Source organism: Ambystoma mexicanum, chromosome 13 (assembly GCF_040938575.1).
Source record: "Ambystoma mexicanum isolate Mex_15411 chromosome 13, UKY_AmexF1_1, whole genome shotgun sequence".
Taxonomy (NCBI): Eukaryota; Metazoa; Chordata; class Amphibia; order Caudata; family Ambystomatidae; genus Ambystoma; species Ambystoma mexicanum.
In genome coordinates this window covers 389,457,252-389,479,946 of record NC_090938.1, presented here as the reverse complement: position 1 = coordinate 389,479,946, position 22,695 = coordinate 389,457,252, and positions in this window count along the sequence as shown.

Here is a 22,695-nt window from a genome sequence, read left to right as displayed (position 1 = left end):
GTAACCGTACATCCTAAAGTCTGGCTGCACGTCGCTCTGCTGCTTCCTCGGCACGTATTTGAGCCAGCGTGTGTTGCTTTTACGTCCAACAGATGGCACTGGTTTGCAATAAAATGTTTAGTATAGCGTGTGTTGTTTTACATCCAACAGATGGCGCTGTTACTCAGAAAAAGCATGTTTTACCTGTCACAGGTGTGACATCAATGTATAGTAGGTATATAAAACATGCACCTATTCGAATGCAACGTTGTGTCAAAATTTCAAAGCAATCAGTGAAGAACTTTCAGAGATTTGAGGTTTTGAACAAACATTTACATTTTTATTTATATAGATATTTAATAAAAAAGGAAAATAGTTAACAAACAGCAGCCACCACAATTGTGACAACACAAATGCAATATCCTATCTAGAGAAATGGGCTGTTACAATCACTTTTGTTATAATGACACAATGGAAAATACAATCAGGTTGAAATGGACCATTACACCCGCTTTTGTTTTAATGACGAAATGAGAAAATACCATCAGGTGGAAATAGAATGTTACTCTCCCTTTGGTTTTAATGACAAAACAGGAAAATACCATCAGTTTGAAAGTGATAACGCCACAGTTTTAGCACTACCCCCTGTAAACTCACCCCCACACATCAATTAAACTTGATTCCTTTGAATGGAAGGCAGTGGGGAGGAGTAGCAATAGAGAGAGAAAATTGGATTTGTGGTACAGTCCACCATCCCCAGATGGAAAGCCAACAAAGAAAGTAAAAACCCATTTTTTGGAGCAAACTGGCAGAAATTAATTTTGATTCTTACTCACAACTGCTAGGGGGCAGAATAGAAGGAAATTCGGATTGCTTACACATACGAGATAGGGAAGGTTTAGAGAATACTAATCAGCACACCAGGGCAAAAATAGAAATGAAATGGGAAAATCAGTTTTGGGAGAAAGCAAATGTAAAGGGAAAATACGGTGTTAAATAGAAATTTGTTTACACTGGGTTTACAATGACAGCCAGCTCAGGGAAGGGGTTTAGCTCACAATAGGAAAATCGATGTTCAATGGCAAGGACAGAGGCACACACAGGTAGACTTCTAGGCAAAAGGGATTGCTCACAATAGAACAACAGTTTGGGTTTTAATAGGACAGATGCAACTAGGAGTTTGTTGGGTAATGCACACAAGATACGGACAAATTCGGTTTTCAGTTACACAGACTAATTTTTATAAGGCAACACTTTAATGACTATAATATTTAACTACAACACCAGGGACAAGATGATTGGTTTCGAATGGCAACAATCTTGTACCATGAATTTCAAATAGGGAAATTCATTGATGTACTTAAAAAAAATACAGAGGATTTATGCAAACAACGCAGAGGTTTTTAAAAGAGAGATGGGAATTAGGTAAGCCAATCGCATGCTCTGTAAGATGTAGAATGGCCCAGTGACACATTTTTGTCTTTTTCATAAAATGTATAACAGTTATAACTCTGCAAATGATCAAGCATGTTCCTAATTTCATTTTCCATCTTTCCACCAACTGTCATATTTGTCCCATTTTTAGATCAGCCAAAAACTAGTCTTAATTGGCTATTTCAGTCCCCAACGTCCTAGGAAAATGAAATCAATACCTTTAAAACCGCCTGGAAATAACATGAACAAATATCATAAAACTAAATTAATTCATATTCTGACTGCTGCGAAAAATGTCTAAAATTAAATCAGTCTTTTAATGTCACTTGGGAGTGTCTTGTTCCACCTGTGGGAGGCATGCTTCATCCTCCACAATCATCTGTTACCCCGGGTAAGCTTGTGACCAGAGGGTTTTTATATAAGTCCATTTGAACTTTGCAGTTTGCTCTTTGAGGTGGGTGCAGGAAGGGCTCACACCGCCGGGTCAAGCTTTAGCCACACTTTGCCTCCTTTGAAATCTCTGGGCTCCCGCCTTCAAGTCTGGCTGAGCAGGGAATTATTACGCCCTCAGCAGCATCACATTCTATTGTGGGATGGTTCACTGGTAGGTGCGACTTCCAGTTGGAAGCAGGGCTTTTAATTGTGAAGCTTCCTGCCTTAGCCCAAACTGGTTTTTCCTGTAGTGAGTGTCTCTTCAAAGGTGACTGGAGTCTTGTGGGTTGGAACATAATGTACATTTGCTTGGGCAACCCTGCACATCATATTTCATTGCCATTTTCTGCGTGAGCAGTGCCATCTTTTCACAGTGGCTTTTTAAAGCCGCTTTTCTTTTCACACGTATGCAGGCTTTTTGCTTCTAATGTTTAAAATCCTGTCTTGCAGGTCACAGGATTCTTTGATTGATTTCTTCTTTTTGAGTAAGTTTGCATTTGAGGTTTGTCCATTGATAATGAGGGGTAGGCCCCCTTCCATATGGTTCTTTAATTTGACATGAACAAAAGAAAAAGCCAAGCCTTTCTTTTTCATTTGCAGTGTTAAAAGGGCTGCTGTTCAAGTGAAAGCAAAAGCTGTTTCTGATTTTAGTGTTGAAATTCTTGCCCCTCATGTGAATTAAAGTAATTCATGGCTGTTTTTTGATGCAGTGTCTAACTTCTTGTCATTAAGTTGAAATAAAACAAAGCAGGGCTGTTTTTGGGTGTAGTGTATAACTTCTTGTCATTCAGGTGCAATAAAAGCAAAGCAGGGCCATTTTAGGGTTGCAGTGTTCAAAGTGTTTAAATGTGGCTTTTCAGGTGAAACGGATTTCTGTTTAGGGCTTTTAAATGCACCCCACAATATATATATAGAAATGTATTCACTGTGTACTGAGATATATACATTCTATACTGAGATGTACATACATTATACTGCTATGCATACATATACTGTATATTGATATGCATATTTTATTTATTGAAATATATACACTGTATACTGTGCGGTGTGTATTGACCCACTTTGCTATGCTATGCGGCATCACTCTGCTATTTATGGTGCAAGAAACAGCAACAATGGCGGCAAAACTCTTGTGCGCGCCAAAAAACCTCCCAAACCGCGTTTTCCAACACACAAAAAGATGGCTGCACAACCTGCCACCCGTGGTGCATGTGTGGTGGAATAGAGCACACACTGCGGAAAAAGTGCCAGTGGGCTCCAGGACAAGCAAACAGAGTACAGAGGGAGAAGCAGCGCTTTGCAAATGAAACTCAAAAATGTGCCTGTAAATGACATTTATTTTGCTGCGAAAACTCCAAGAGGCCTGTACATAATACTGTTTCAACACTCAAAATCTTGCTTGGCACTAAAATTCATTTAATCTAATTAAGCACCGTTAATGTATAAAGTCCTAAAATGTGAAGAGCAAAACATTTTCTAAAAAAAACTGGATTGCCTCTGAATGACAGCCCTGTCAGAGGGGCTCTCCTGATGAAACTTCAAAGTTATTTAAACTAAAATTCTGCCAGATTAGCAAACATAAAAGGATTGGTGCTAAAAGGAATACAGATCTCAGTTGTTTTTGATTCCACAGGTTTAAAGCTAAGAATGTAATCTATCTATGCCATTTGATGCAACAAGCTTGGTTTCTGCTGGATTTTAAGTCAAGAAATTAAGAATAAATTAGCCTGGCTGGGCCTGCAAGAAGTGGAAAAACAGGTTTCCCCCAAGGGGAGGAAAAATCCTCTCAGCAGAAACTCACTGACATGTGATAATTGTGGGTTAAGCCAGACTTTTGTCTACAACCAAGGAATGAACAATGGCAGATCCTCCAGGCCAGGAAATGGACGTGTGAAAAGGTCATAAACTGCTCCTTGAAGGAATTTCCCAAAGGAGGGGGATACTCCTTGAGCTCCAGGAACAGACAAAAGGCGGACCCTTTGCTGCTAAGAATAAATAATGAACAATTTTTAGGGACTAGTAACTTGTTATCCAAAGTGGAGAAAAATATAAAAATGACAGATTTGTTAGTCTAAATTTTGGCTTTACATTTAAAGATGTAGTGGAATTGTGTAACATATTCAGAACAAAATGGCAATAAATGTGGTTTTATATGAACGGTGTTTATGCTAAAATTGTTAAACTTTGCACACACATTCATAGGGTAAACATGCATATTTATGGAAATTTGGAGAAAAATTGGAAATTGTGTTCATGGTGAAATGGACAGAATTCTGCAGAAAGGTGAAACAAGGTCTCACAGCTGCGGGATTTGGATGAACAGATACTACATAAAATATGGAATCTTTGTGTGTGATTTTTGTAGAGGTTGCCAATGTATAAATATGTATTTAGGACAAAATTTGATTTTGATACTAGTGGCTAGGGGAGGTTTCTAAGGACTGTAAAAGCCAAAACATAAATGTGACATCATCCGTCCTTGATCCAATCACTCAGATGCAAGGCGGAGATGAGGCCCTGATCCAATCCCAGTTCACAGGGGCAAGCTTAGTTAAGCCAGCCCATACAACCATTTTTGTGATGTCATTTGAAAGGATAAATAGAGACAGGTGACAACACATAGGACACACTCACTCGTCTGATTCCAGTTAAACACTTTGTTCTCGCATTCAATATTCAGCCTTTAACATCCTTCCAGATCCAGATGCCAAGCATCTTGCCAAGCAGTAGCTGAACCATTTTCAGCAAGGCCTCAATCCTCAAACTTATTTTCACAACCCAGTGTAGCGCTGTGGTGTGAGAAAGCATCCTGAACTAGCATCCTGAAACTATCTGGCTTGCTACCATAAGGCTTGCCTGATGAACTCGCTATCCCGCTGATTTGAACACCCAGAAACAAGAAGGGCAGATCCTGTGCAGCTCCGGTGACCGGCCTAGCTGATCCAGTCCCGCGCCTGATGTGCTGTCCTTCTTTGATAGACCCAATCCATTGACCAGAACTGTGACTGTCCAAAAATCTTAAATCCCAGTGGATGCTAGAGAACTATTGTATACCTTGTATTATCTTGTTCCACTCCAATCTTTGAACTATCCTTACTTCAATAACCAAAATCCTTAGTGCTATATTATTCTGTCTAGTTGCTAAAGCGCCATTTTCATAGTCATCTTTATTGTGTAACTCTGATCCATAAATCCCACATTGAGCCTTTGGACTGGTGCCGCTGGGGAAGGTGATGGGGATCTGTTACTGAAGTCATTAATCAGTCTCAGAGCTTACTTTGTCCCGACTTGGTTGGCTAGCCTTAACATTCTAGCCTTGAGTAAAAGCATAAGCCATATTTTCTGATTCTAAACTGAAGTCCTTGTCCAAATGTGTGTCTTTATTTTCGAAAAACACCTCTCACTAAAACCTCCGTAACTCCCTCAGTTTTTAAGATAGAAGTGAAATTTCAACTCCCACTTGTACCTAACATCTTTTGCTATCTCCACAACCCAAACCGCAGAGCTAAATGGCGCCTGTAACGTGGGACTTCACTAATGCTGACTGATAACATGGAAGGGAGGGTTCCACTTATCTATTTTTCAACAGTCGAAGTTTAAACATCGTGTGCAGCTGTATTTTTTGTTAGTTCGTGGGAATAGATATTTGTATGTTTTATGTTTTGTCTGTCTTGGGGATGTTATGAATTAGAGCATGCTTCGTCCACAATGTTGTTCACCGTAGGAAGGAAAACGCAATTGTCTGACTAACTTTGAATCCGGAATTGAATTTGGAATTGATCCAGAGCAGTATTTCATGACTCGCAATTAATTTTGGAATGAATGTACATTTATATAGCTGAGCTAGAGAAACCGTTTTTTCTTGAAGACGCTTGTGGTATTTTGTTTGTTTGGAAATTGACCTGTTATATAAAAAACCGCATAAGTAAAAGTTTGTCAAAAATTCCCTGTTGAAAAAGTTTACGCGTGTGAATTGCCTTTAAATCATTTCCTACTTGGCCTTTGAGATTTCAATTGTTTTATTTTGATTAAATAATTGATTTTGCTTGCCTGTATCCGTTCAAAGCGGCTCCCATAGGAATTGATAAGACTTTAAGCATTTTTGAACATATTTAGTGTTTTTGTTCAGCCAATTTCAAAGCCATTCTGACAGTTGAAAAGTCAAATCTGTTTTCTCTTGTGTTTAAAGGGGGAAGGTGGGAGTGATATTCTGTTTGATCTGTCGTATTCATGAGTACCTGCTCTCACCTCACATCTATTTAAATTGCCTATTGGTGGGTTGAGAAGTGTTGCAAGGGGAACCCCTAACCATAGTGCTATCTGTTCCAAACCAACCCAAAAGCATTATTTTCTGTGCTGCATTCCTTTTGTGTTCATTACCTGATTCCCAGTGCATTAAAGACATTATTCAGTGTTCTGTCACCCCATTGGTGATTGTTGTTACCTATTAAAATATTTTGTGATTTAAATTCCAAATAATTAAATAAATATTTACCTTTGCAAACTAGCCTGATTCCTGGTTCATTGTGACCGGGGGAGTCTCAGGAGAAGGGTGTGATATGAGTGGTATATCATTCATAATATTGAACTTATAGATACAAATAAATAAGGGTTTCATTTGCGCACTAGATGCTGGGCGAGACTTGGGTGTGTGCCAGATTGAAATCACTTACAACTGAGATACATACATTATAAACTGAGATGTATATACAGTATACTGGGGTGCATTCATTGTATATTGAAACATATATACTGTATACTGAGATACATACAGTGTATAATGGGATGTAAAACTCAGTATACTTGTATATACATCTTAGTATATAATGTATACATTTCAGTATGCACTCTATGCATTTATGAATCTTGAATTATGTCCCAAAACGGCCCCCATAATGCTCTCCTCATTCTACTCTCTCTTTCTTTCTCTCAAGACCTGTTTCCTTTCTAATTCCTGAAGGTACATTTCAACTTCATGTTGTTTATTTGATTTTCATTCATTAATGTGTTGCTGTTTTTGTAAATTATCTTTACAGCGCTTCAGCAAAAGCGCTATAAAAATTCAAACAAATGAATGAATGAAACCACCAGGGTTGTCAGAAACTAGCATAACCCCTATACCCGAAGAACCATGTGAAATCCCCATCACATCGACCTGGGAGAGAACATAGATTACCCAATTTCTAAGAGACTCTGAACTGTACTAATGTAATAACTTGGAAGCTGATGAACACCGAGCCAGCAGGTAAGTTATTAAGTAGATTTATTGTAGTTCAATTGCCAGGAACAAAACATTGGCATGTCCTTTCCAAGTCAGCATACCTCCAACTGCCAAGCATAGAATCCCCTTCAGATAACAACAAACCAACACTCCACTCACACTAACATCACTAGATTCCATGAGCAGTGATGTCATCCACTCAGCTAGCAAGACACATTACAACACTTCTCCCTACTTTACTTTGTTGGAAACAGAGAAAGATCACACCAAAACCACCACCAGACAAAAAACCCCACATGTACTTGTGGCCAGCACGTAATGCACCAACTAGTAACACCACTGGCGACAAGAAACTGCCCCCAGAGAACACCAAACCCCTGGACACTCCAAAAAGATCAAGGAAACAGGAAAGTGCTCCACCAAAGGAATAAGAACCCAATAAAACCTACATGGCACCCCCAGAATACTAACAACTGTGCCAACACGTTAGGCAACATGACACCCTGTGTCAACCAAACCCTTACACCAAGTCCTACGCCCAACTCAACACCACTTCCACTCCTCCCTTTATAAGCAAAACAGAGAGGAGCCCAACGCAGTCTACAAAGGGCTCACTCCTTCCATGAACAAAACCGGACAACCTTCGAGAAACAAAAATAACAAAACTACGCACCTCCACCTGTTCCAAGCTGCCCCTTGGAACCTAGGTCCTGCCACGACCCAGCGTCCCCACAGATTACTACCTAACACTCCTCAACCCTCAGTGCACAAACATCCTCCCATCCTAGTCTGCCCCCTAGGACACCAGGGCTGCCACCCCCGGGCACGAACCACACAGCTCAACAGAGCAACAACAGGCACAACAACGAAACAGTTCACCACAGCACCCCTAAGGGTACCACAACACCACAAAACCCTGAACCATAGAGAACACAACCCGCAAGAATGCGGAACACAACCATGACCAACCACCTAAACCAGACACACCCCAAACACACACACCAACCACCGCGGACCCCTGGTCCAGCCTACTGCACAACGCAGTATACCTACCACTCACTTAGGACCCCAGGTCCAGCCTACTGCCACCCGCAGCACACCACTCCATACCTTGGATCCCAGGCCCAGCCTGCTGCCACCCGCAGCACACCTACTACATACCTTGGACCCCAGGTCCAGCCTACTGCCACCCGCAGTACACCTACCACATACCATGGACCCCAGGTCCAGCCTCCTGCGCGAACGCAGGCACCACTCTACTCACCTTGGACCCCTGGTCCAACCACCTGCAAAACAGCAGGACTACTCCAACATGGGACCTACCCCATGGCCCCACCTTGCATGCTGCTATTGGAAACCCCAAATAGAGGCACACTGTAAACAATAGCACAGTCCACATACACACACAACAAGGATAGAGTCACCCCCACTCTCCATATACACCTCCACACACCATATGCATATCTGCTAAAAGATACATTGACTTTCACTTGCATATTCAGTGCTACCAAAGATTAGACATAACATAACTGAACAATTAGGATGATAAATGTCTTAAAGCACCTTTGGATAGAAATGACTGCCGATAAACCATAATCACCCGCGGGCACCCCCACCCATGAGTCCATCCAAAGCCAAATGAAACCCATTCTGTAAAGAACACATTGTTAGGCCTTAAGCACATTAATCAAGACATGACTACTGATAACAACATGTGAGTGCCCCCACCCACAAGTCCAAACCCTAAAAATGTTCAGTCCACCTGGAAGAAAATTGTAATTGACAAAAATATATTGCAATTCAGGCATATTAATGCAACAATAAAACACTAAACAACATTCACTCACCTGAGACTTGCATACAATGATCACAACCCCAACAGACAGCCACTCACACACATACAAGCATCCAGCGCGCGCATCCAGACTCACTCACACAGGCCCATAATACGCACACTCACAACAACCCAACACAGCCGGCACACAAATATGTCAACTTCACTAGTGATAATGTTCTCAAAAATGGAAACGTTCCCCTCCTCGCAGCGGACTGCAGTGAAACAAATCTCGACTGCTTCCCAGCCCGCGCACCACACCAGACAAATCACAGGGCACAGGGACACTGTCCTCAGTACTTGCCCTGACAAACCTGCAGGAATCAAGTCGTGTAGAACACCAAAGTCGATCTCGCAGTTCCAAACAACGACCACCCATGCAGGTGAATCTGCCTCACTGACGAACTTGGAAACTCCGGAATCCACCTCCTTGACGTCTTTCCACCGATGCCCATGTCTTCCGGCAACATCAGGCGTAACAAACTGATTCTTCCCCGGCTGCGTACATTCAACGCAACCGAGCGCTTCCTCGTTTTCCAGCCACCCACGCTGGAACGCACGCAGAATCCGTGGCAACGTCACACTTGGGGAGCATAGAGTGCTCCAGCCAACCATACATACGCGTTCCAGCTTCCCATGCTCGAACGCACGCTCAATGGAAGGCAACGTCATCATTCCGCTTGGGTTGCCGGCCGAGCAACATCTCTTCCGCTCATGGATGGACGTGGGTCCTGTGCAGCCCACAACAACCGGAGCAGCTCTACCCGGACACTCTCCCCTTGGACATACGACGCGGACCACCATCCTCTGTCGTGCCTTCAACCAGCTGGGCACTAGAGGAGACGCGCATTGCAAACACTGTTCTCCCTCCAGCACCGTGACAAGAGCTCACTCCCGCCCTGACGCAGGAGGCGTTACTTGGGCATCTCGTCCCAAACGCAGAACATGATCGTGGTTCCGCTCCGACACGGGGCCCGTCCATGGCGCTGCACCGCCCGGCCTGCCCACCAACTCGAAAGTGCACAAAGGTGCCCAAGACAGTGCCGCACACCGATTTGTGCACTGGGAGCCTCCAGAGTACTCCGCACACCGACACGCGTGCCGAACAGTTTCCAAGGCACCAGCTGGGGATCTGCCAAGCACAAGCTCCACACGGCCAGCTTGGTCCTGATGGTAGACGCTCCCCAGTTTACCGCACACCAGCTAGTATGCCAGGCAGGCTCCCTAGTTCAGCACCACCCGGCCTGCTAAAGAACCTGCACAGTCCAGATCAAAACAACACTGGACATCAACGTGCTGAAAACTTGGCACTGGACATGAAAACACTGGAGGGCAATGTTTCCTGGCTTCAGACTGCCCCCTCCTCGACAGGATCCTATCCTCGTCGCCAGTGTAATAACTTGGAAGCTGATGAACACCCGAGCCAGCAGGTAATTTATTAAGTAGATTTATTTACAGGGCGATGCACAAATTAATGGCGTCTCTGAAGCTGAGTGGATCACGCACTTTTCCACCCTATATGCTGACCCAGCTTTTGATGAGCTCAAATACACATCAGCCACCAATTCCCCCTGTCAACCCCCACTGTCAGAATCATCAATTTGTTCCACCATAATGCAAATTAGCTCATCAACAGCGCAAGGTCCTTATGGGTTGTCTAACTCTATGTTTAAGGCCTATCCAAATGAATGGTCACACATCCTATATCTCATTTTTAATGACATCCTTCTTACTCGCATCATCCCTAGGTCCTGGAAAACATCCATTATAATCCCGATCTTCAAGAAGGGCAATCGCTGCATCCCAGCCAACTATCGGCCGATTGCCCTTCTTGACGCTCCTAGGAAAGTGTTCGCTAAAATCATCCTTGCTGAATTCAATGCCTGGACCCTCCAAGCACATTTGCGCGACCCCCATCAAACGGGCTTTGTCGCAGGCATGGGTACGTCAATTAATCTATTTACTTTGAACTCAATCAAATTGCAATGCTACCAGCAAAAACAACAAGTATTTAATGCATTCATTGATCTTAATGCAGCTTTTGATTCAGTGAGTCGGGTTCTCCTTTTGGCGAAATTGCAGAGAGATCATTGTCCCGCAACCCTATTGGATGTAATACATGCCTTTCATTCCAACACATCGATCAAGGTTCGCTTAACTTTAGATGGCATGTTGCCAAAGCAAATTCAAACTTCAAGAGGACTTACACAGGGTTGTCTGTTGGCGTCTGCCATCTTTAATTATTTCATTCAAGATGTAAGACACGACTTGTCCACCGTCATTTCAGACTCACCAAAATTGAATGGCTATACAATCCAAACCCTTTTATATGCAGACGATTTGGTCCTGACGTACAGAACACAAGTGGGGTTACAGCGACTGCTGAACGCCTTTTTCAATTATTCTGAGACCAACGAATTAAAAGTAAATCTTACAAAAACTCAAATCGTAGTTTTTTCTCCAAAAAGGCGATGCCCGCTCTCCTATGTGTTGTCTCCGAACAATACCCCGATTAATAGGTTGCCCCATTACAATTATCTGGGTATTATGTTTGAGAGTTTAAAACACCCTACAGGCCACTTTTTGCGGCTGGAAACAAGGTTAACATCTTTCATATCGCAAGCCAGCATTCTAATGTACAAATTTGGTAAATTTTCGGTATTGCCAGCTTGGCATTTTTGGACCGCAAAAACCATTCCAGCCCTACTATATGGCCTGGAAACTTTCCAAGAAATTCCGTCTCTACAATTGGCAAAATGGGAGGCGAAATACTGGCGCCGAATATTACATCTTCCGAACTGCATCCCAGTAGCCTGGATAAGGTATGAGCTTGGTCTGATTTCAATACAGGCCCTTTACAATTGGCGCAAATGTTCTTTCTTCAGGAAATGTTTGCAGTCTTCAACATCACAAGTCCTATTAAAATATGTTTCATCATACATTTTTTCATCACAACAGCTGTTCATTAAATCTTTGTTAACAAATTTCTATCGTGTGCTAATCCAGGCAGAGGTTTCACTAGATCTTCTAATGCAAAATCCGGACAAAGCCAAGCGAAAAATATATCATACAGACTGGATTTCAACTCGAACTGTATGTCTTGCATATCGTGATGCAGATGAAGCTCGTTTTCCACATAAAAAAATGCGTACTTTACCATCCTATCTAAAACGTTGTCCATCTCCCAAATATCGGCATCACATTTTAAAATTACGATTTAACCTGTGGTGCACTAGAGAGTTACAAGCCAAAAGAAGACTGTTGAGTAATTCGGAAAACTTCTGCCGCTTTTGCACTTCGATGGACACTCGGGAAACCATGATGCATCTTATTACGGAATGTACAGTTCTTTGGCCCCTACGAGCAATTCATTTTGCACGACACTGCAATTACTTACATCTTGCATCTCAAGATTTGACCTGGTCTCGGATCCTAGGCTCAGGATATTTGCCATTATAGATCGCTACTGTACATTTTCTTTTAAGCCTAAACTTAGAGACCAAGTAATCAAGTAGCTAACTAACTATTTAACTGATTATTCAGCTGTATTTAATTTAATTTTTTGAGACCTTTTCCTTTTCTCAATTAATTTGTGTTTTTCTCTTTTAGGTTCATTTTATCCCCTACTTTCCCTTTTCTCGCTTCTTTGAGTCTATGTTTTAATGTTAGTTTAAATTTTACGATATAAAGTTTTACATGTTTATGTATTTTGTATTTGTATTTGAAAGGTTGATTTATTTCAACTAAAACAAATTTTAAAAAAAGAAAGTAAGTAGATTTATTGTAGTTCAATTGCCAGGAACAAAACATTGGCATGTCCTTTCCAAGTCAGCATACCTCCAACTGCCAAGCATAGAATCCCCGTAAGATAAGAACACACCAACACTCCACTCACACTGACATCACTACATTCCATGAGCAGTGATGTCATCCACTCAGCTAGCAAGACACATTACAACTAACTCATGTCATCTTTTTTCTTCTGTTTGTAAAACGAGAGATGTGCGCCACGCAGTCTTTCTCCTCCCACCACACTGCCCTTTGCTGCACGTCAGCTAGCGGGATGGTTGAGGAGCATGCAGTAGAGCGCGAGGCACGCTGCTGAGGAGCCGAAGCAAGAGCAGGACACAAGTGCTAGGATTTGCTTCTGAGCGTGGGGGTCTCCTGTGGTTCTCATTAGCCTTCTGAGGGCCTGATTCAGAGGTCCAGGTAAAAATAGAAATGTGTTGTTCCAAGCCAGAACACATTTTTTAAATGCATCATATTCTGACAGGGAAAGAATGTGGTGCAGGGACATGAAAGCCTCAGCGTTTGCACGAGCCTGATTTACGGCTTGACTGCAGTTCTAGCAACCAGGAGGAATGCAAAGTAGCCACATGGAGGAGATTCTCCTCCAAGCAGCACGGGTTTAGCGCGTCAATTAAAGGAGCCAAAATACAACACCTCTGAGGTGACTTTAAATTCCACTGCACACTTTTTACCTTTATATTATAATATTTTTTAGTTTAATGAAAGTTTAAGAAAACGTTAAATTAATAAAGTGGTAGTCTTTAAAGAAATGCTGGCAATCCCACTGGCGCATGTTTCCCCCACAATGTGTGATTTTAGAAGCTTTTGCTACTGGAAAGTATATTTCCCCTCCAATACTTCTGCCCACTTCAGAATGGTGGTGCTGGAAACTGGAGGGGTGAATGTCGCATTTCAGCTCAGAATCGGCCCCTCAGTCAGTAACTGACCAACCACAACCTTCAATATATAAGCTCATTCTACTACACGCACACACCAGTAAGCAAAAAGACGTGTTGCTATGAAGTTTAGCAAAAAACTTTATTATGTTACAGTAAGACAGCGTAGACTGCTATAAAATCGACGGATGTGTTAAAAATGTACAAAGTCACAGTTATACCTGTAAGGCAGAAAAACCAGTTGGTATGAAGTTGTTTAGCAAAAAACGTTATTATGGTGCAAGAAGACAGCGCAGACGGCTATAAAATTGATGGATGTGTTTAAAATAAAGTGTACATGTATTTGCGCTTGTGCTCATGCCGTTTGCTCATACGCAAAATGCGTTTGCGCATGTGCAAACTGCTAGTTTTTGAAAATGTTGCTCCCATCATTATCTATTATAGGCAGCTTGCTGACAGGGCAGCCATCTTACAATTGACTGATATGTCCATGTAGCTTCAGGTTTTGTTTACTATCAGGTGAGAGCAACATGGAGGCACCTCTGCTATACATCATGGGGGAGGGAGGTAGATGCTAGCATCACTAGTAGGGTGCACTAGACTATTAGTGCATGTATCACAGTCTCATATGTTGCTTTCCTTTTCCAAAAAGGTGGCTCTTTGTTATCCGTCCCCACACCAGGCGGGGAAAGCTGTACAGTCTTAAGCTTCTCATATCTGCAGTAAACGTTTAGCTTGGTTCACAGTTTCAGTTCTGATTGGTTTGACTGTGCGCTCCTTTTCTCCGAAAGTGTTCTTGGCCCAAGAGACGAGTTGTGACACAGAATACAGGAGTAAAAGGACACACAGGAAATACGAAGTACCATCAGACAGCCAAGGCCAAAAGGCTGGAGAGAAACCTCACACGGACCAATATGCCCAGGTATACACAGGCCGAACAGCAACTGGGATGAAGCAACTTCATATGCCATCCTGCATCACACACATCACTCCGCATTGAATTCATTGATGCACTCACCAGGCCACAGTTTCCCGAAATGCCTAGCGCAGTCTCCACCTTACTCTCCCCCCACCATCCTAGGGACCACTCTTATGGCACCTCTTACAGGACCAAAGGCGCCAAGAGTGCCGGCAATGACAGAAGCGGTGCTTTATAAGACCAGTAACATGACATAACTAGTCGTACTCTATCACACCCGATTAAACAGGGAGGTAAGGGGCACTAGATGGACCAGTCCTACAGGAAGACATGCCTCCCATAGCCCATTGCGGGTGTAAACCCATATGCAATGGACAGGGGTCCCTAAAAGGGAAGGGGGGCAGAGAAGGGGGCCACTGTTCATGATGCACTAGTGGGAGCAGATGGCAAATCCCTGATATGTCGATGAAGCCTGCCAATATTCGCCTAAGTAGCGAGGGGTCACAAACAAAAGAGGGCAGCAGATTCACCTAATTACTTAACAAAAGCCACATATTTCATTATAGACTTTCTATAAGTGTTATATCCCAAAACAAAATGCGCAGTGTCAAAGCTTGACTAAAATCAAATAGCCCATTGGCCAACTTTTTTAAAAAAAACAGAGCGGAAGAAAATGTGACGAAGGCTCGTAGCCAAGCCCAATATGAGTAACATTGGCAGAGCAAGTCACTGGCTTGGGAGGACTTAAACACTTCCACATTGAAGATGTTGAAAGCAGAAGGCAGCACTCTTCCGTAGCACTCAGCACTCTTCCGTAGCGCTCATCCCGGGGCACTGATCAGAAAGAGCTGCTGCAGCAAGAGCTAGTCAAATCTTTCACCTCTGACAGCAGAGTGTTTACATTTAAGCAATAATGAACAGTCAGCAGCAACAAACTTACATTGCCGGAGGGCATAAGCCTTCCCGGTCCACATCCATATACCCACCATGAAAATACCAAAAAATGTACTGCTGTGCTCAGCTTGCAGATCTTCAGCATCTCTTTATGACATTAAGTATCCTCTGAATTGGGTTAAAAGGGGGCTCTAATGGCCCAAATTATTATTAGTATTATTAGGGTATTTATTGAATGAGGACCTAGCTTCGGGAAGCAACGAAGCGCTTTACAATCATAGGGGGAAGGACACAGTGAGTGAAGAAGAGAGAAAAGGAGCGGGGAACTAACAGGAGGGCGAGGGTGGGCAATTGGCAGCAAGGGATCTACAAGCAACCAGGGGGTAGACAGTGGGGAACAGATCACTGAGTCTCAGGTAGGCTGGGGAGTGCAGGGTGTTAAGGAGGAGCCACTTCTTGAAGTGGAAGGTCTTGAGCTCTTTCCTGAACTGTAGTAGTGATGGGGCAAGTTTGATGTTGCCTGGGAAGAGGATCCAGAGTCTTGGAGTGAAGACAGAGAAGGCCTGTCTGCTGATGCTTTCCTTCCTGCACTGTTGTAATTCAAGTCTGCACATTTCCTTACTTCTGGTGGATCGCAGGCCTCGGGAGATGCTGAGTTTCTCAGTGAGGTAGCTTGGGGACTTCAGGATGACTGTCTTGTAGGTGATGCAACAGGATTTGAAGATGATACAGGCTTACAGTGGGAGCCAGTGCAGTTCGATGAGGGTCGGGGTGTTGTGGTCAAACTTGCAGTTCTTTAATGAGTCTTGATGCAGCATGCAGGACACATTTCTGGGGTGCCATGGTAGTCGCCAGAAGGCCTTCCAAGAAATGGAAGCACAATAGCAATTCAGCCTCCTGGACTCAGAGGAAAGAGGGGCAGGGAGCATAGTGGGTTAATGCACCTAATGCTGCTATCACTGCTTAACTTGTAGGCAACACATCCAGCTCCCTGTGATATATTGATACAGGCTTGCTTGGTATCCTGGAACCTGCAGACACCTAACATCACACCGTTAAGTTGCCCTGTTTGATTCCTATCACAAGCAACTCTTCAACAGTGACACATAGGCTTCACTTTTTTTCTCTACGTTTTACCAGGAGAATCAGAAGCAAGAGTGACAGGTAATGTGTTAGGGTTAGCGAGGCAAGAGTGCACAAAGCAAAGGCACGAATAATGGTGGACATGCTGGCACAAGGAGGGATTGGGTATTAGGTGATCACTTATGATCTCAACTGCAAAACACATGAAAACTGTTCCCTAGACCCCCAGACTTTAAGGCTGGTTCTACCCCTTGTGAGCAACAAGCATTGCTTGCCAGAAGGTAAAGTATCCACTAGCAAGCAGGCTGTAAGATTGCAGCTGCCAGAAACATGCTGTCTTTATTCATCCTACTAATGGGCAGCACATTTAATACTGGCTCCTGCAACCCAGCTCATTCAGGAAATTAAGTCTGAGGAGAACCCTGAGTAACAGGAGTGAAAGACCTGCGTGCAGCTCTCTACACTAGATGATATGGGTCTCTTTGGTGGTGATGGGATGCAAGGTCAGAAAAAAGGACAGAATGCCCCCCCCCCCATGCTATAATGGCATTCAGACACAGACTTGAGAAAAGCAGGTGTAAGGGGAGATGGGCGCTTCCAGGCATATGGGCACCAAGCACCTTAATTCCTACCCTGTCTGCATGATTTTATGCACTACAAAACGCATAGGAAGTCAGCAAACCTGGAAGGGTTACTGGCCAATTGCAAATCTGGGAGCACAGGACTACACTTCCAGGAAGAAAGCATTGAAAGACATGATGTGGATAGTTGTGGTGAATAAGCCCCATTCGCCGAACCAAGAAAAGATGACGGGGAACATGTCTTCCCATTTTGTGGTCACGTAGCCCTGTGAGCAGATCTGCAGGTGATGACCAGAAAGTCAGTGTGATAGTTAAGGAGAGTACAGTTGAGAGAGTAGATGCACCGCAGAAAGCATTGCAGGAGACAGGTGGCAGTCTGGGGTGACAAGGCAGTGCTAAGATGCTGAGCATTACCCAGACAGCTCGAGGGCAAAATAACCTGCTGCAGAGTTGCCAATGGAAATCAGTCCAACAAAGTGGACCGATTTGCATAAATCTTCAGGGACGTAATCTGGCAAAGCAAGAGGCGAGCACAGGCTCGCAACCAAGTTTGAGGTTGAGGTGACCACCCATGAGGGGGTGGAGCCACCTCCAATACTGAAGAGATAACAGAGAGACTAAAATGAGTAGCCTGAGGTGGCGAAAGAAGGCTGATAAACTGAGCGGTACCAGTGAGGATCTGATGAGGTGGAAATTGAGGCCAGAACATACATGTCAGGCACCACACTTACCTCGGCCGAAAAAAAGAGATTGACGTGGCACCTCGCGGTTCGAGCACAGCAAAGGGGACTACGATTCGCGGCTTCCCGAGCGTGCTGAACACGCATCAGCTGATGCTGCACGTTGCGCCGGTCTCGGGAAACGGAGGCTGTGCTCGGAATGCAGGGATTAAAGCTCTGGCGTTCTGCGTCTCTGTGCTCCTCGACTGTGATGACACGCATTGAGTAGCTGAAGACCCGTTCTTCTTGCCTTCTGTATTTCGTATTCTGGTTTGCTAGGATGCCTGTTTTTCTTGTTGCCTTGGATCGTTTTTGATTTTTGTGGCAGTCTCTATGGACATTCTTGTGGTTTAGGACTGCCCTATGCTGACAGTTTTAGTTCCCTCCCTGCGTCCTTGTACCGCCTCCGTTTGAGTAACTGCATTTTTGTTTCTTTTTTTTTATTTTCTCTTTTCTGCATTGGTCAGACCCTACTAATACTGGCCCTACTTCTACCTGCTCCTCACATACTCCAGGTAATCACCGTTTGAGTAACTGCATTTTTGTTTCTTTTTTTTTATTTTCTCTTTTCTGCATTGGTCAGATCCTACTAATACTGGCCCTACTTCTACTTGCTCCTCACATACTCCAGGTAATCAATAAAGGGATTGGGGAGCTATAAAAGGGTGTGCTAGCCTGCCTCGCAGGCGGCACTGATTCCGACACGTGGTGATGGAGCCCAGACAGGTGTACCCTCTGGCATTAACTGCTGTTTATTCACTCACGCTCCTCCCTCATCAGCTGTGGTCACATGACTGTGGGCTGCTCCACGTGTCCCGTCATGGGCTGTCGCGGGCTTACATCTTCCCCCAAAATAACAATGTCCTCCACCATTTCTTCAATCAATCTCTTCGGTCCTTTTGCGGTCAGGCAGGGTTGCCCTTCTGCTCCTGGGTGTTGTTCTCTCTGGTGGATATCTCCTTCTGCTGCCAATTCGTCCACATCTCCTGTGTATCCTGACCCCTTTCACCTTTCTTCCTCATAGTTACTCCACTCCCTCAATTCTCCCTGAGGCTCATCCTTCACTCCCCAGAAGAAGGAGGCATTTTACATCACTCGTTTATCTGTACGTGCTGCAGTGATCATTAATACATTTCTGCCTGTTATGACTAGTGGTCACAGGTCAAACGTTGCCATTCGTTTGTGCATGACTGTTTGCTTCATGATGACACTGTCTCCTAGCTGAAATTGGGAATCGTGAGCTCTGCGGTTGTGGGCGGCATACTCTTTCATTTTCTCTCTCACTTCCTCGTCGTTAGTTCTGACCTCTTGATCGTGCTTGCTCGTTTTTCGTCAGCATGTGTTGTGAGGAAGCCTCGTATGCAATGAGCGGCCAAACATCAGCTCGGCTGGGCACACTACCATGGAGCTGTCCGCCATGTTGCGGTGGTCCCGCACGTGTTTGTAGATCGCCTGCTCCAGCGGCTTCTGGGTTATGTTAGATATCCTTACCACCCTCTTGGGCCATAAAACGTCAACTGCGTCATTCGCCTAAGACCACATTGGGGTGACTTTTCTATGGTGAAAGCTCATGTATTCGGTCAACGGCTTAATTTTCTCCGAGTCTGGTTCTATACTTCTTTCAGAAAATTGTAGCCAAAGAATTTCAGCATCAATTTATTTAATTCACATTTATCTTTATTGAGCGTGAGATTGGCCTCGTCAAGCGCTTTGTAGATTCTTGTGATCCCTAATTTCTTCCTGAAAAATCTCTGCGGCAGAAGATATGCCAAAATGTAGTCTCTTATATCGGAAGAGCCCTATGTGAGTCATAAACGTTATAATGTACCAGGATTCTTGGTATGCAGTGATGTTATCGAATAGATGACAAAGAATGCAATTTTGGACGAACCCAAAACAACAGGAAAAAATAACTAATTATCGAAGGATAATTAAATGTGGTTGGGAAGGGGAAATTGGTTTATGGGGCGTGGAAAAGTATTTTTTTTAAAGGGGGGTTTTCGGGCGGTGAACCCCAAAAACAACAAAAAACCAAATTTGTTATTTTTTTCCCAATGTTTTGGGTTCTTTAAAAATGAATTCTTTTTTTGTTTTATTCGATAAAATCACATGTAACCTAATTCTTCATCCAGCGCTACCTGGTGGTACCCTTTGTTAAAGTCGAGTCTGGAGAATACTATGGCACTGTTTAACAGGTGCATCATGTCGGTGATGCGTGGAGACTGGTGGTGTTCTCTTCATATTGCCTGGTTGGGGACGCGCATGTCAACACAGAGCTGTATATGCCCTTCAGTGAATTTCTTAGGGACTGGCATAACCAGCGAGACACATGGGGTGGGTCCGGTGGCTGGTTCGATGACATTGGTGTCAATGAGCGCCTGCAGTTCTCGTTCAACTTGGTGCTGGATGTTAAAGGGGATGCTCCTGTAGTGTTGGGCTGTTGTTTTATTGATGTGCCGATATGCAGCTGTTTTGCACCCCTTCAGTTTATCTATCTCTTAGAATAATGCCGGGAATGTCGCTTCGATCTTGACCACTGGCGAGATATACTTGACGACCATAAGGCTGTATAGGATATGTATGAGCCCCATTTGGATCGTCGACCAGAAACTGAAGACATACCCATAAGTTGCTTCTGCATCTATGACGTGCATGGTGATGCAGTCCCATTTGTCGTTGTGTCTGCAGGTTGCCATGAATGCAACTATGCAAGGCAGCGGTTGTTTGGCACTGTAGGCATATATGTCATCCCAGGCTTTCCTTAGGTGAGCCGGTTGTGCCAGCTTTCAGAACCGCAGGAGCGGATTCCGGCAGCTAGATGGCACCAGGGCATGTCTTCTTTATGGTCCCAGCAGTGCCTGCAGCTGTCTGCTGGCGGATTCGGCATCAGTTGTTCCTATCCCCCACAACATCGCAGGGGTGTGGTATGCTGGCCGCTAGGGATATCTACTGCGGCCTGGTGCCGGTGTTTCTCTCTGTCTCCATTGACAGCAGGCTTGGACGTTGAGCACTTTGCTCTGGAGGGTGTCAGACTGGTACGTATTGTGAGGCGCACGCGGGTATACCAATTTCTCTTGTCGCCAGTGTGCTATCCTGCCTCACAGGCGGCCCTCACTCAGACACACAATGATGGAGCCCACACAGGTGTACCCTCTGGCATTAACTGCTGTTTATTCCCACACACTGCTCCCTTGTCAAGTGTGCTCACATGACTGTGGGTTGCTCCACGTGTCCCCTACATCAGATGCTGTCCGTGATGCGATATTACAGGAGGGTCACTGGTTTCGTGTTATTTTATTCAAAGTGTATGTGGGTTTACTTTTCAGCTTGGATAGAGATCCGGGTGGCGCACTGCTGTACCTTCATTTTGCCCAGTCGGTTGGTTAGCAGAATTAGTTATGTTTCTCTCTGACTGACAGACTGGGAAGAAAGCTAATCAGTTCCTCTGGGGCTTTGCACCTAACACTAACGAAGAACATACAAGGAACATGCACATGGACACCCACAAGAAGTATTGTATATTGGTAGTTGTGGTTCTGTCAGACCGATTACAGTGGTGCTGTTAAGGGTAAGGAACCAGAGAACGAATGCATATTGTTTCCATCACTCCAGAGACCAAGTGAAGTGGTGCTGATAAAGTAAAGGGAATCGGAAAAGAAGTGCATGTTGGGAGTTGGAGGTTTATCACTCCAAAGACCAATCACAAGTGTGTTAATAAAGTGACAGAGACCAGAAAAAATGTGCATATTGGTAGCTGTGGTTCCATTATTCCAAAGACAGAGCACAGTGACGCTGATAAAGTCAAGGGAACCAGAGAAAAAGAGACAGTTGTGAGTTGTGGTTGCAACATTCCAAAGTAATAGCGCAGTGGTGCTGACAATGCCCAGGTGAACCACAGAAGATTGGACAAGTGCGGGTTGTAGCTCTAACATACCATAGGCCTAGCACAGTGGCACTGATAAAGGCAAGGAAACCAGCAAACAATTTCATATTGAAGTAGTGGCTCCCTCAAAAGAAGAGTACTGTGGCACTGACAATGCCAAGGGAACCAGATTGTGTGTTGTTCCAATACTCCATAACACTAGAATAGTTGGGCTGATAAACCCACGGGAATGAGAGAGGTCTTGCGTATTGGAAGTTGTGGTTCCAACACTTCAAAATACTAGCCCTGTGCCGTCGACAAAGCAAGTTTGAACCAGAGAAAATGTGCCTATTGGGGGTTGTGGTTCCACCACTAATAAGACTTGGCATAGTGGTGCTGACAAACCTAAGGGAATGAGAGAAGAACTCATAACTTGGCACTGTGTTTGAAACACTACAAAACTAGCGGCATGGCACTGAAAAACCCAAGTGAACCAGAAGAGAATTGCTTTTTGAGATTTGTGGTTTGGACATTCCAACAGCTCAAAGCAGTAGCGTTGACTGAACCGAGGAAGAGTTCCACACGGGGTAATGTCCTTCCCACACCTGAACAGTCAAGAGTACCAAAAGAAAATCGGTATAGCATGAATGTGCTGTGAAGGAAAAAGGAAGCGTTGAATGCTGGCTCTCCTAGACGCTGACGAAACTGACACAGTGATATTGAGGGTCAGAAGAAATAACACGTTCCTTGATTCAACCAGAAGCAACATCTACCTGCATAATGGTGAAGCATTATAAAAAAAAACAAGCTTTGAGACACAAGCAGATTTGTTTGCCTCGAAGGAGAGAGAACGCAATACTAACTCTGACCAAAGGTGAAGAGAGAGGTGAAGCTAGAAGTCCACCTAACCAAGAAACCTCGGTGTACATGAAAAATAATAAAAGGTGTAAGTAATCCTTTTCTAACTTGTTTGAAATCCACCTTTGGAAAATGTCCCAAAGCCAAATGTTTATCCTCCATTGCCTTCATTTTGCAATAACTTGTTAGCA